Source organism: Dendropsophus ebraccatus, chromosome 7, assembly GCF_027789765.1.
Source record: "Dendropsophus ebraccatus isolate aDenEbr1 chromosome 7, aDenEbr1.pat, whole genome shotgun sequence".
Lineage (NCBI taxonomy): Eukaryota > Metazoa > Chordata > Amphibia > Anura > Hylidae > Dendropsophus > Dendropsophus ebraccatus.
In genome coordinates this window covers 97,702,675-97,717,918 of record NC_091460.1, presented here as the reverse complement: position 1 = coordinate 97,717,918, position 15,244 = coordinate 97,702,675, and the positions used below count along the sequence as shown (strand labels likewise).

Below are 15,244 nucleotides of genomic sequence, written 5' to 3'. Positions count from 1 at the left end.
CTGGTCCCATTTCTGAAGTGACAAACCGCTCAGCCAATCACTGGCTGCAGCGCTGTTCCATCCTTGGCCAATGATTGGCTGAGTGTCCTATTACTTCAGATATGGTACCAGAAGTGAGAGCTGCAGTGACTGGAAAATTCCACAGACAAGGCCTGAGGACACTGGGGAATGTGATCAGGTAGTGCAGTAAAATCTTTATTATTTACTATATACAGCAAAGGTTGCACAGACATCGTTCTGTAACTGTTCTACTAGATTGGCGCTCACTTATCCAGAATATCGGGCCGTGTAATATGGCCCTTAGAGTGACCATACACTTTCAATAACTGCCGGTGGAAGAAACCCTCAGCTGACAATTACCTCTCCCATCCGGCCCCATCCTCCCTATACACAGGAATGTTCAGCACAGCTGAGTGTTCCTGTGTTCCCTATGGGAGGGGTAAGCCACAGCCAGACAGATCTAATGGCAGCTTATCTCTCTGAGAACAAAGAGGTTAGGCATTTATTTTCCATCATTCCCACTCCCATCATCTGTCAGAGGACTGTCCAGAGAGCCCCTTACACTGATATCCGTGTCAGTTGTGAAGTGTGAAGTGTATGGGGACCATAAATTGTTCTCACAATATTTCAGCATTTGTGGCACAGCCTTCAAATTTGCCCAGAGCCACATTTAGTCTAAAATCAGCCCTGCACATGACCATTAAAGTTGGTGTAGATTTAAGTGTAGTGCATGGACTTACAGAGTCCAGCAAGTACTTAAAAAAAGGTGCAAACTTTTACTTGTAATTTCTAAAAAGCACAGTACACGTTATGGTCAGACTTGCTGACTTAGACCCGCTGATACTTTGAATACTGGGAACACTTTGAATGCTTTAGTTTGGTACTTAAAGCGACTCTGTACCCACAATCTGACCCCCCCCCCCCCCCAAAATCACTTGTACTGGCAGATAGCTGCTTTTAATCCAAGATCTATCCTGGGGTCCGTTCAGCAGGTGATGCAGTTATTGTCCTAAAAAACAACTTTTAAACTTGCAGCCTGTGCCAAATGGAAATATCTGTGCCCTTACTTTGCACCACCCCTCCGTCCCTCCTCCCCACTCACTTCATCATTAGGAATGCTCCAGGCAGATTGCCTCCAATTCCGCACTGTGTCAGCCCGGCACATGGGTTGGATTGTTAAAGAGGATGTACCACCAGGTAAATCCTCTTGAATTTAACACCCTGTCATGGGGAAGCCGTCATGGGGAAGCCGGTGCCGCGGTTCGTTTTTTGAACCGTGGCCCAGTTCCCGTGTACGGCGCCATTCTATCCAGCGATGCTGGGCCATGCTGGAGCACTGGAGGTTGTCCGGCCCGCCCTCAGTGGGAGGGAATTCCCTCCCCTCTATGACGCGGCTCCATTAGAATCAATGGAGCTGCATCATAGAGGGGAGGGAATTCCCTGCCACTGGGGGCGGGCCGGCCGACCTCCAGTGCTTCAGCATGGCTGACAGTGTGCTGTAGCTGGCAGCCTCCAGTGAGCATGGTGTCTTTTTGGTAATTTTTAGCGCAGTGGATTATGTACAATCTTATGTCTCCTACTGTACTAAAGATTCACAGAGTAGTTGTTCGTGCCACACTCTGGCATGCATCCTCCTCCCTCTTTATGAATAATCAATGCTGCCCGGCCTCCTGCTCGCTCAGCTGTCAGATTGCAGATCAGTCCTGTGTTGGCAGTTTATAGCTGAAAGATACACTCAGGTATAATTGAATTTCTTCTCCCTAATCTGTTGGAGCTGTGGTCTAGGGGGTAGCTCACCTGTCTAATGACATGGCAGCAGTTTGTTCTCTGGTTCAAATCCCCTGATGGAAATTAAATAGTCTTTTCTCATTATTGTATCATTTTTAAGGTTTTTATTGTTCACACACAGTATTTTTGCTCAGTATTTTGGTCAGTATTTTGCAACCAAAACCAGAAGTGGATTGAAAACACAAAAAGGCTATGTTCACACACTGTTGAAATTGAGTGGATGGCTGCCATTTAATAGGAAATAATCACTATTCTTTTAAAACAACGTCCAATATTTGCCATTAAATGACGGCCATCCACTCAATTTCAACAGTGTCAAAACATAGCCTTTCTGTGTTCTCAATCCACTCCTGGTTTTGGTTGCAAAATTCTGACCAAAATACTGAGCAAAAATACTGTATGTGAACATTGCCTTAAAAATGATACAATAATGAGGAAAAAAAAGACATCTATATAATTTCCATCAGGGGATTTGAACCAGAGAATAAACAGCTGGCAGGTCTCTAGACAGGTGATTTAGCCCTAGAGCACAGCTCCAACACAAATGGGGAGTATAGATTCAATTATACCTGAGTGTTTATGATCTGAAAGCTGAGCGAGCAGGAGGGCGGCAGCATGGATTATTAATGAAGAGGGAGGAGGATGCATACAAGAGTGTGGCACGAACAACAGCTCTGTGACTCTTTAGTACAGTAGGAGACATAAGAATGAACATAATCCGCTGCACGGAAAATTACCAAAAAGGCACCATGCTCACTGGGGGCTGCCAGCTACAGCACACTGTCAGCACCTCAGGTAGGGCCCAGGAGCTTAAAGATACCCTTTAAGCACCTGTGCAGTGTTCAGCATGGAGAAAATGTTCCAGTGGCATTCCTAATGATGAAGAGGGTGGGGAGGAGGGATGGAGGGGTGGTGCAAAGTTAGAGCACAGATACTCCCGTTTGGCACAGGCTGCAAGTTTAAAACATTTTTTTTAGGACAATAACTGCATCACCTGCTGAACGGACCCCAGGACAGATCTTGGGTTAAAAGCAGCTATTTGACGGGGGGTCGTGTCAGGTTGTGTGTACAGAATCGCTTTAAGAGAATGATGGTTAACCTCAGGGAGATCAACCAAAACACAGCAGAACCACATCACGTGTTTCTCAACGTCAGTAAATCTAGGAACATTGCCCACTGTAAAATCAAATACAGGGGGTGGGGCTTGTCGTCCGGGGGTGGGGCTTGTCGGGACATTAACTTGCCCCACACAAACAGATGAATATTCTGACAAGCCCCGCCCCCGGATGGCAAGCCCCACCCCCTGATCCTGGCGGGGGCACTGTGACAGAGTGCAGGGGGGCTGTACATCAGTAATATTGGGGCCATCACCCACCTCTGCTGGCAGCCTGTCCCCGAGCCTCAGCCTGTCCTGCAATAACAGCAAACACCTCAGCCTCCACTACTTCCTGCTCAGTGGTGATGCAGTGTTTTCGGCTCCCCACTGAAGGTACGAGTGGGAAGCTGGGGGTCTGTGGGTACAGTGCACCTGACACCTGCTGCCTTCCTAACATAGCAGAGCACACCAGAGCCTTATGGGAATAACATTTGCTGCTATCACTGCCCCCTAACCAAAACAGCCCTGCCCTACACTACATATGGGTTTGGGGGAATGAATTACATGGCTGTACATCGTGTAGTAATAACTCTTTCTGCCAGTTAGAGGTCACCCAGCTCTCTAAAGCCAGTATAATAGAGGTCACCCAGCTTTCCCAGCTTCCTATAGCCAGTATAATAGAGGTCACCCAGCTTTCCCAGCTCCCTATAGCCAGTATAATAGAGGTCACCCAGCTTTCCCAGAACCCTAAAGCCAGTATAATAGAGGTCACCCAGCTTTCCCAGCTCCCTATAGCCAGTATAATAGAGGTCACCCAGCTTTCCCAGCTCCCTATAGCCAGTATAATAGAGGTCACCCAGCTTTCCCAGCTCCCTATAGCCAGTATAATAGAGGTCACCCAGCTTTCCCAGCTCCCTATAGCCAGTATAATAGAGGTCACCCAGCTTTCCCAGCTCCCTAAAGCGAGTATAATAGAGGTCCCCCAGCTTTCCCAGCTCCCTATAGCCAGTATAATAGAGGTCACCCAGCTTTCCCAGCTCCCTAAAGCGAGTATAATAGAGGTCACCCAGCTTTCCCAGCACTCTATAGCCAGTATAATAGAGGTCACCCAGCTTTACCAGCATCTTTTAGTAAGTATAATGGAGGTCAAATACTGAATGAGTAGTAAAAAAAGATAAGGGCCCTCACCCGGTTACGGTGTATAATCTTCAAGCTTTATTTCATATTATTAGTGCGATAAAACATCCGATCACGCACTCAGTCGGAGCAGACGCCAAACCAACACTGCTATGTCATGATGGCCATTTCGGACGCATGCGCCCTTCCTCGGATGACGCTCCTCCCGCAGGTCTCAGGTGATATACCTGTAGTGACGTGCTGGGTACGCCAGCTATGGGTACGCCCGTAGCATGTACCTTAGCTAACCTTTTTTTAGCCAAGTTTGAAAGAAATATTATTTTCAATGAAAGAAATCCATTCATAAGAGCGGTGGGCGTGTACTACCGCTTTGTGGATGACATTTTTATAATTTGGAATGACACTCCAGAGGCATTCAGTGATTTCATAGCATACATTAATAACAATGATTATAACATGTCTTTTACCAGTAAAATGAGTCAGTCAGAGCTCGAATTTCTAGACACAACAGTAAAAATAGTAAATAACAACATCGAAATAGTCAGTTACCGTAAACCAACCGCTTGTAATTCTCTCCTCCACCACAAGAGTTACCATCCTCCCCATGTAAAATCTGCCCTACCGTATGGGCAATATTTGCGATTAAGGCGCATAAACAGTACAGATGCTCTATTTAGAGAAAAAGCAAGTGAACTCACTAATAGATTGCTGGTAAGGGGTTATCCCATTGAGGAGCTCCGTCGGGCAGAGGAGAAGGCTTTCTGTAAGAATAGAACCCTATTGCTAAAAGAAAAGAAAAAAGGGAAAACGTATAACAGTGAAAGTTCACAAAAATTTACACTTACCTTCAAATATAGTCCCATGGCAACAATAATAAAAGAAGTAATAAATAGAAACTGGTATCTCATAAGAAACAACCCCGTACTGGCAGACGAGATTACAGAAAAACCGACAATAGCCTTCAGGAGGTGTAAAAACTTAAAGGACATGTTAGTACATAGCAAATTTAAAAGCAACAAGGATCTGCAAGAACCCATGTGGTTAAAATCCATGACACCTAAAGGCATGTTTAAGTGTGGCGATTGCTCATGGTATGAACAAGCCCTTACAGTCAAAACAATAAATCTGGGAGGAATAGATTGTAACGTAAATGATTTCATATGTTGCAAGACTTAAGGAGTAGTCTATGCCATTGTGTGTGTGTGTGCAGCGTGTTCTACATAGGGAAAACTCTACGAGCTTTGAATCGGAGATTCTATGAACATATTTATGCCATTAAAAACAAAAAAGCAACTACAAGAATTGTGGAACACGTGCACACACAACACAATGGGGACTTCAACTGCCTTAAATTCATAGGGTTAAAAAGAGTGCGGTTTACAGCGGGACAGGACACCAATGCAGAGCTCCTGAAAATAGAAGCACGACTTATATTAGCTACGGGAGCACAGGGCAAGGCAGGCTTAAATGATAAAATAGAATTAGGCATGTTTATTTGAAAGTATCGCTTTGGTATTTCAACTATGTATGTTTTTAACGCAGTTTTGTATATACACACTCTTTTTGTAAACGCCCACTCCCAGCATGTCACTACAGGTATATCACCTGAGACCTGCGGGAGGAGCGTCATCCGAGGAAGCGCGCATGTGCGCGAAATGGCCATCATGACATAGCAGTGTTGGTTTGGCGTCTGCTCCGACTGAGTGCGTGATCGGATGTTTTATCGCACTAATAATATGAAATAAAGCTTGAAGATTATACACTGTAACCGGGTGAGTGCCCTTATCTGTTTTTACTACTCATTCAGTATTTTACGTGAATCTACGTGCGTTATAAGGAGCACCCCCAGGTGTATCGGCTACAGTCCCCAGCACGCCCAGGTTGATTTCCTGTGTTTCCATATAGAAGTAGTGCCGGTGAACCTCTACACACATTTTTTTATAATGGAGGTCACCCTATCATCCTTGTGCTGCTCACAGATATGTAATAGAAGGTAGTCGCCTGCTGAGGTTCTCGCTCAGACTCACTCGCTTCCTCCCTCTAGGCTGAACCCCTAGCTACAACCCTGAGTCTGGTGTAAGGTTGCCCTGACCCCACCATCATACCGCTACCACTACATGTGTGCAGCCATTATTCTCCAGCTATCACTATGCAGCCATCTTTGTAGTGATATATACACATCCCTGCTTGTCTTGTGGAACTGTCAGTCATAGTGCCTGACTATACCAGTGTTACTACAATTCCCATCATGTCCTGCCATATGAAGGCTAGCAGGGCATGCTGAGAGCTGTAGTTATGGAGAGGCATAGGTTGGAGAACCCTGGAGTATATAAAGAAGTCATCCCAGCTAGTTGTCATCACAGATCGCCCATCATCGCCCTTCCATCAACTGATACCCCACCAGCAGCCCACTGATTCATAGTGGAGCTAGCTGTGGTGTAAGAGAGAGGGAGGCCACGCCCACTTTCTGTCAGCCAGGAGAAAAATTCATTTATTTGTTTGAGCCAAACAGCTGGGGATATCTCAGCAAGCGCACAAGATATCCACATAAGTTAGAGCTCTTTTTAAAGGGTAACACATGGGCTTTTTATTTGTGGAACTTAATTTTTTGGTCACTTAAATTATAGTTGCGCTTTAATAAAAAAAAAAAACCTCCCCTAATACCACCCCCCTTTTCCCATGTTATAAATAAAAAATAAATAAATAATCAAACATGTTTTGCATGGCCGCTTGCATAATCGCCCGAACTATTAATTTATCACACAGGAAACACAGGACTTCCTTGTTTCTGACTGTTTCCTGTATTTTGAGGGAAAAAGTCAGAAAACAGAAAGTGCTGTGTTTTCCATGATAACTAAAAAAAAAATATATAATGAATGTAAATTGCAAACTTGCTTTATATCACATCTACTGTTGATTTAGATTTTTAAAGTTAGAACAACAGTGATACTTTAAAGATTCTATAATGAAAGGGATTGATCCACAAAACTGGCGCATAGCTAATGTGGTACCAATATTCAAGAAGGGATCAAAAACTGATCTTGGAAACTATAGGCCTGTAAGTCTAACATCTATTGTTGGTAAAGTATTTGAGGGTTTTGTAAAATATGTAAGGATCCATTTAGACAGAAAGATTATCTGACAGATTATCTGCCAAAGATTTGAAGCCAAAGCCAGAAACAGACTATAAACAAAGATCAGGTCTTAAAGAAAAGCCTGAGATTTCTCCTCTTTTCAAATCCATTCCTGGCTTTGGCTTCAAATCTTTGGTAGATAATCTGCCAGGAAATGTTTCTGTGTAAATGGACCCTTATACCGGAGTATCTTAATGAAAATATTCTTATAACACAGCACCAGCATGGGTTTATGAGAGATCGGTCCCGGTCGGTTAACTTCTGGACCTGGAGGAGGCTGTGGGCGTTGTATATCTGAACTTTTTGAAGGCATTTGATACAGTGCCACATGTAAGGTTGGTCCATAAAATGAGGATGCTGGGACTAGGGAAAATATATATAAATGGGTAAGTGATAGAAAACAGAGGTGGATCATTAATAGAACATACTGAGATTGGGTCACAGTTACTAGTGGTATACCACAGGGCCCAGTATTGGAACAGTTGTGTGCTAAATAATAAAACACTGGGAAAAACTGGGGTATTGGTGGACTGTAAGCTCAACTTAAAGCGACTCTGTAGCCACAATCTGACCCCCCCAAACCGCTTGTACCCTCAGATAGCTGCTTTTAATCCAAGATCTGTCCTGGGGTCCGTTCGGCAGGTGATGCAGTTATTGTCCTAAAAAACGACTTTTAAACTGGCAACCTTGTGCCCAACGGCCGGGGCTTAAAATGTCTATGCATTAGGCTGGCACAACCTCTCATCATTAGGAATGCTCCAGGCAGATTGTCTCCTATTCATCAGCTGTGTGAATACTGAACATGGGCTGGATCGTTAAGGGACCTGTGCAATGTTCAGACAGGAGAAAATGTTAAAGTGGCATTCCTAATGATGAAGAGGGTGGGGAGGAGGGACTAATGGGTGGTGCAAAGTTAGGGCACAGATACTCCGCTTGGGCACGGGGCTGCAAGTTTAAAAGTTGTTTTTTAGGACAATAACTGCATTACCTGCCGAACAGACCCCAGGACAGATCTTGGATTAAAAGCAGCTATCCGAAGGTACAAGTGGTTTGTGGGGGTCAGATTGTGGGTACAGAGTCGCTTTAAGTGATCAGTGCCAGACAGCGGCTGCTAAGGCTAATAAAATCATGGGATGCATCAAAAGAGGCATAGATGCTGAAGATGAGAACATAGTTTTGCCTCTTTATAAATCACTGGTCAGACCACATATTGAATACAGTGTACAGCTTTGGGCACCGGTATATAGGAAGAACACAGCTGAACTGGAGCAGGTACAGAGGAGGGCAATCAAAGTCATTAAGGAAATTGGTGGGTTAAAGTACCAAGACAGGTTATTAATATTGGGGCTATTTAGTTTAGAAAAAAGACGTCTTTTTCACAATGTACACATATATAAATGGACAGTACAGAGATCTTTACAGTGATCTTTTTACAAATAGGTCTGTAATCATGACAAGGGGCTGTCTCCTCCTGATGGTTGCTAGGGGCACGGCGCCAGCGTCCTTGATCTTGCTTCACTGCCCCTTGGCTGAGCAGCACAGGTGCCAGATATTGTGAATTACTGACTGGCAGATGACACTGCCAGTAAGCTTGAAGTATGTAGCCTGGGGCTGGGACTCCAGCCTCCATAAATGTACTCCCCTATGTGTCCTCTTTGCCTGCGATACAGCCTTATCCCACAGTGTTACCAACCCAGCTAGATCACTTCGACCTTATTGTGTTTGTTCTGTCTGTCTCTGTGTGTTGCACTCTTCCAGGTTACGGACCATCACCAAGTTATTCGCTGTTGTCTAGTGCAGATAGTGGTAAGCAGGCAGGGAAAGCAGGGCAGGTACCAGAGCAGGGCTTCACCTGTCTTGTGTCCTTCTGTCTCAACCTGACAGGGGCATCCTCTTTGGCTAAAGGAAAAAGGATTTCACCACCAGCACAGACACAGATTCTTTACTGTAAGAGCAGTGATACTATGGAACTCCCTGCAACATGATTTTGGCTGATTCATTAAATATATTCAACGGAGCTCCAGATTCTTTTCTTAAAAAATATAACATTACAAATTATGGCCAATAGATTTCTGGTGATATGTTAATCCAGGGATTATTCTGGAAAGAATTTTGAAGTCGGGAAAGAATTTATTTTCCTGTGACGGGGCAATTGACATCTGCCACATGGAGGTTTTTGCCTTCCTCCGGGTCAGCACAGTGGGGTTTCTGTGGGTTGAACTTAGTTGTCTTTTTTCAACTTTATTAACTATGTTACATTGTTATGGGGGTTGTCATATTGCCTGAGCTATTTTTAACAGCATTTAATGCTGTTAAAAAAAAAAAATAAGATAAGACATATGTCTCAACTGAGCCTCTTACTGTGCCCCTGCTATGGTGAGCAGATTCATGTAGTCTGGCAGCCTATCTGGCTGCTCACATGGCGATATATCTTATCTTAATTTCTTTTGTACCCATTTTTGATAGAAACATTTGGGCTGTAGTTGGCTAACATTACACTGTGTATGGTATTGGGCAGCTGTCCACTGATACAAGTGATTGTGAGTGGTGTAAGAGACTTACACAGATGTACTATATCTGAAGAAATTTGATTTGTGTTGCCACTAACCTGTGCCTTTTTTCTGTTTTTTTTCTGTATTTATATAAAAATATCTCTATCCATTTTCTATTACTATTTGGCCTATTGGAACAGTTATGGGGTATTTCCGTACTCAATGAAAATTGCTCTACACGTTTTGTTTTTTCTCTTTTAACCCCTTGCGCAAATGAAAAAATGTCAAGACTAGATCAATGATGTTGTGTAAAAATTTTATTTTTTACACTTAAACAGTGGCCTAGCCGTAAATTTTTCATTTTCAAACGGGTTTAAAAGAGAAAAACATGAAGAGCAGTTTGTCCAGAGTGCAAAAAAAAATCGGCGCAGGTCGCGGTGGGTGCTCAGCTTTCACTGAGCTGGGACCAATCGCGGAATGGCACGGTCGCAGCTCCTGCGCCTGTTTCATCCCAGGACGTAACTGTATCCCTTGAACGGGAACAACAAACAAAAAGGACGTACAGTTACATCCGCGGTCCTGAAGGGGTTAAACAATAAGTCATTTTCTGTTGACACACTGGGGGACATTTACGTAGGAGTCTAATGTTTGTGACTACTCTAATGAAGATTGGTATGACACAAAGAAGCTTCAATCAACGATGCGATGGCAGGTAAAATTACCCAACCTATCACCATATAAATATATCGTATCTCTTACCTAAGATCAAGATAAAACTCACTTAAAACATAGAACACTAAAAACTGTGAGCATAAATATCCAAAAATTCACTTTTATTGGTAAAATGCAATGCGAACATACATTAAAAAGAGGAATCAAGATAATCCTAAAATACAACAAATGCGCCTTGATAAAGCTATAAACAGCAAAACGTGCATCGGGGTTCGCATCAGGATGTCTACAACTAGATGGGTGAGTCTGCTTTTGCACTTCTTTGAGACATAGAAACCGTGCACTAGGATAGGTAGAAATTGGATGATCTGAGCTATTTGGCTTAGATAGCAGTGAATTATTTTGACCCAATAAGTGTCATAGTATATACTATTGGTATCCCTTTATCCATCTATCGGCAGTACTAGGAAAGTTTTGTGGTTTCATAACTTTGGCAATATATGGCTACTATTGTCACCCTCGGTTTGTGACTATATCCTGTTTTGTTGTATTTTAGTTTTAGCTTGATTCCTCTTTTTAGGCTACAAACCCACTTGGCGGGTCTGCAGCGAGTCCCCTTGCTGCGTATTTGCAGCGAGACTCGTTGCAGATCCTGGCCCTATACTTTTAATGGCAGACAAACACGCAGCAGGGATGTACATCCCTGCTGCGAGTTTGTCTGCAGCCCACCCCATTAACCCCCCCGGCGGTTCCCGATGTCTTCAGCAAGCCGGAGCGGGGACCAGGTGAAGTATATGCTCCAGCCAGCCGCCAGCATCCCCGGCCGCCCGATCGGCCCCCCGCAGCACCGATGGCCCCCCCCCGCAGCCCCGGCCGCCTGATCGCCCCCCCGCAGCACCGATCGCTCGCCCCCCCGCAGCACCGATCGCTCGCACGCCCCCCTGCAGCCCCGGCCGCCCGATGGGGGCTGCAGGGGGGCGATCGGTGCTGCCAGGGGGCGATCGAGCGGACGGGGCTGTGGGGGGGCGATTGGGGGGGCCGTGCAAGCGATCGGTGCTGCGGGGGGGGGGGGCGTGCAAGCGATTGGTGCTGCAGGGGGGCGATCGGGCGGCCGGGGCTGCAGGCGGCTGGCTGGAGCATATACTTCACCTGGTCCCCGCTCTGGCTTGCTGAAGACATCGGGAACCGCCGGAGCTGGGATCAGGTAAAGTATCAGCTCCGGCGGGGTTAATGGGGCGGGCTGCAGACAAACTCGCAGCAGGGATGTACATCCCTGCTGCGTGTTTGTCTGCCATTAAAAGTATAGGGCCGGGATCTCCAGCGAGTCTCGCTGCAAATACGCAGCAAGGGGACTCGCTGCAGACCCGCCAAGTGGGTTTGTAGCCTAAATGTATGTTTTTGCATTGCATTTTACCAATAAAGGTGAATTTTTAGATATTTATGCTCACAGTTTTTAGTGTTCTATAATGAAGATTGGTGTATATTTTGTTCCAATATCTTGTGTCGTTCAGAAAGGGGCCGTGCGGCGACCGCCGGGTATTAGCGGGCACGGTCCGATCGCCGTGCCCGCTAATACAGTAATCAGATGCAGCTGTCAAACATGACAGCTGCATCCGATTACCGGCTGCAGCACTTCCCTGCTGTCTAGTGGCGGAGATCGCTCCTCCGGGACGTTGTCCCGGAGAAGCGATCTCCCTGTCTGATGCCGGCCGGGGACTCGTCCAAGATGGCGCCGTCCCCGACTCGGCACTCGTTTGTATTCGGCTGCAGCAGCCAAAAGCAAACGAGTGCCGATCTCATTGATCTTTGCTGTATATCTATACAGCAAAGATCTCAATGAGAGATCAAAGTATATATACTAGAAGTCCCCTAGGGGGGCTTCTAGTATATGTGTAAAAAAAAAAAAAGTGTTGTTATAAGTAAAAAGCCCCCTCCCCTAATAAAAGTCTGAATCACCCCCCTTTTCCCAGGTTATAAATAAAAGTAAACAAATAAATAAATAAACATGTTTGCTATCGCCGCGTGCGTAATCCCCCGAACTATTAATTAATCACATTCCTGATCTCACACGGTAAACGGCTTCAGCGGAAAAAAATCCCAAAGTGCAAAATTGCGCATTTTCAAATCCAGAAAAAATGTAATAAAAAGCGATCAAAAAGTCGTATATGCGCCATCAAGGTACCTATAGAAAGAACACATCATGGCGCAAAAAATGACATCTGACACAGCCCCATAGACCAAAGGATAAAAGCGCTATAAGCCTGGGAATGGAGCGATTTTAAGGAACGTATATTTGTTAACAATGGTTTGAATTTTTTACAGGCCATCAGATACAATAAAAGTTATACATGTTATATATCGTTTTAATCATAACGACTTGAGGAACATGTATAACAAGTCAGTTTTACCCCAGGGCGAATGGCGTAAAAACACATTCCCCCCCAAATAAAAGAAATGCGTTTTTTTTTTTCAATTTCACCACACTTTGAATTTTTTTTCTGGTTTCGTAGTATACTTTATGCAAAAATTCAGCCTGTCATTGCAAAGTACAATTAGTGACGCAAAAAATAAGGGCTCATGTGGGTTTCTAGGTGGAAAAATGCAAGTGCTATGGCCTTTTAAGCACAAGGAGGAAAAAACGAAAACGCAAAAACAAAAATTAGCCTGGTCCCGAAGGGGTTAAAATGTATCACTGCCATAATGAATGTATCTAAGTAAAAAGTAGCAAAAATGCTAAAATTTTGCAAGCACATTCACCTGGTACTGACAAACTGTAAGCCTGCACCTGTTTGTGCGACTTTTTAAAAAGTTGCAAATCATGCGTTTTAAAAGTCACACAAAAAGGTGCAAATTCTCAAAGTTGCAAATGATACATTTGGTGCTAATCCCGGATTATGCTTACTGTTGGGTGAATACTCAATACTGACAAACCGTAAGCCTGCACCTGTTTGTGCAACTTTTTAAAAAGTTGCAAATCATGCGTTTTAAAAGTCACACAAAAAGGTGCAAATTCTCAAAGTTGCAAATGATACATTTGGTGCTAATCCCGGATTATGCTAACTGTTGGGTGAATACTCAATACAGGCAGATTAAAAAAAATCAAAAAAATATTTACCTGTCAAATACTGCTTCAAAAATAGAACTTAGAACATAGAACATAGAAAAATGGGTAAAAAATCTAATTATTCACCGAAAAATAGGCACAAAGCCCTTGATAAATTTCCACCGCTTCCTGTAAAAAAAAATTAACGTGAATTGCATAGTATAACGTGTGTATTGTATAGTGGATAATTTATAACATCCTGTGGGGAACAGTTTCAAAAGCTTTTTTTTTTTTTTAATATGAGACCAGCAGCAGGTTTAACCCTTAGAGGATCGGGCCAATTTCAACTTTTCCATTTTTGGTTTTTCCTCCTTGTGCTTAAAAGGCCATAGCAGGTGCATTTTTTCACCTAGAAACCCACATGAGCCCGTATTTTTTGATTCTGGCTGAATTTATGCATAAAGTACACTGCAAAAGCAGAAAAAAATTAAATGTGTGGTGAAATTGAAAAAAAACAACATTTTTTTAATTTGTTTTTTTTTTGTTTGTTTTTACGGCGTTCACCCTGGGGTAAAACTGTCTTGTTATATCTGTTCCTCAATATATCGTTATATTACGATTACAACGATATGTAACATGTATAACTTTTATTGTATCTGATGGCTTTAAAAAAATTCAAACCATTGTTAACAAATATATGTTCCTTAAAATCGCTCCATTCCCAGGCTTATAACGCTTTTATCCTTTGGTCTATGGGGCTGTCTGAGATGTAATTTTTTGCACCATAAAGTGTACTTTCTGTCAGTACTTTGCGCATTTGCGACTTTTTAATCACTTTTTATGACAATTTTTCTGGATTTGATGCGACCAAAAATGCGCAATTTTGCACTTTGGGATTTTTTTGCGCTTACACGGTTTACCGTGTGAGATCAGGAATGTTATAAATTAATAATTTGGGCGATTACACACGCAGCGATATAAAACATGTTTATTTATTTTTATTTATAACATGGGAAAAGGAGGGTGATTCAAACTTTTATTAGGGGAGTTTTTTTTTAAATTAATAATAACACTTTTTTTTTTTTACACTTATACTAGAAGTCCCCCTAGTAGACTTCTAGTATAACTACACTGATCTCTCATTGAGATCTATGCAGTATAGTTATAGTGCATAGATCGAAGAGATAGGCATTCTATTGCTTTCGGCTGCTGCAGCCAAAAGCAGTAGAGTGCGATCCCCCCACTAGACACCAGGGAGTGGGGAAATCTAGTATTCAGATGCAGCTGTCAACTTTGACAGATTCATCTGAATACTTAATTAGCAGACACGGCAATCGGACCGTGCCCGCTAATACAAGCAGCACCTGGAACCGGTTCATTGCTCCCCTAGTGACGCCAGGATGTACAGGTACGCCCAGGGTTGTCTAGGGGTTAAAGAAAAATAAGTGGTTTATTGTCCACAACAGAAAACAAATCATACAGCTTTCTTCAGCCAACACCCAGGTATGGAACAGTCATTGGCAGTTATGCAAAACAGTCAATTGGTTTACATAGAGCTCTCACCCTGATAGGTGCTGTCAGACACCAAACAGCTCCTGGAAGTCTCCTTTGGCTTTAGAATAGCCACACACAGCTCCTTCTCCACAGCAGCAAACTCTGAGACTGGAGGCACACCCACCCACTCTCAGCTGATTCTCCCAGGCTTACATAGCCCACACTAAAACCTGGACCTGGAATGTGGGAGCACCCAATAGAGATGAGCGAACCGGCCAAGGTTCGGGTTCGTATGAACCTGAATTGTCGGCTTCTGATTCCCGCTGTCTGCCCGCTCCGTGGAGAGGGTGGATGCAGCCTGAGGACCGCCTGGAAAACTTAGATACAG

At 43.8% G+C, this 15,244-nt stretch overlaps 1 protein-coding gene across 1 annotated transcript in view; it reads right to left on the bottom strand.

Moving 5' to 3' along the window:
• LOC138796917 (beta-1,4-galactosyltransferase 1-like) overlaps positions 1–15,244 on the bottom strand; it is a 226,130-nt gene that overhangs the window by 72,247 nt on the left and 138,639 nt on the right. The window lies entirely within an intron of this gene.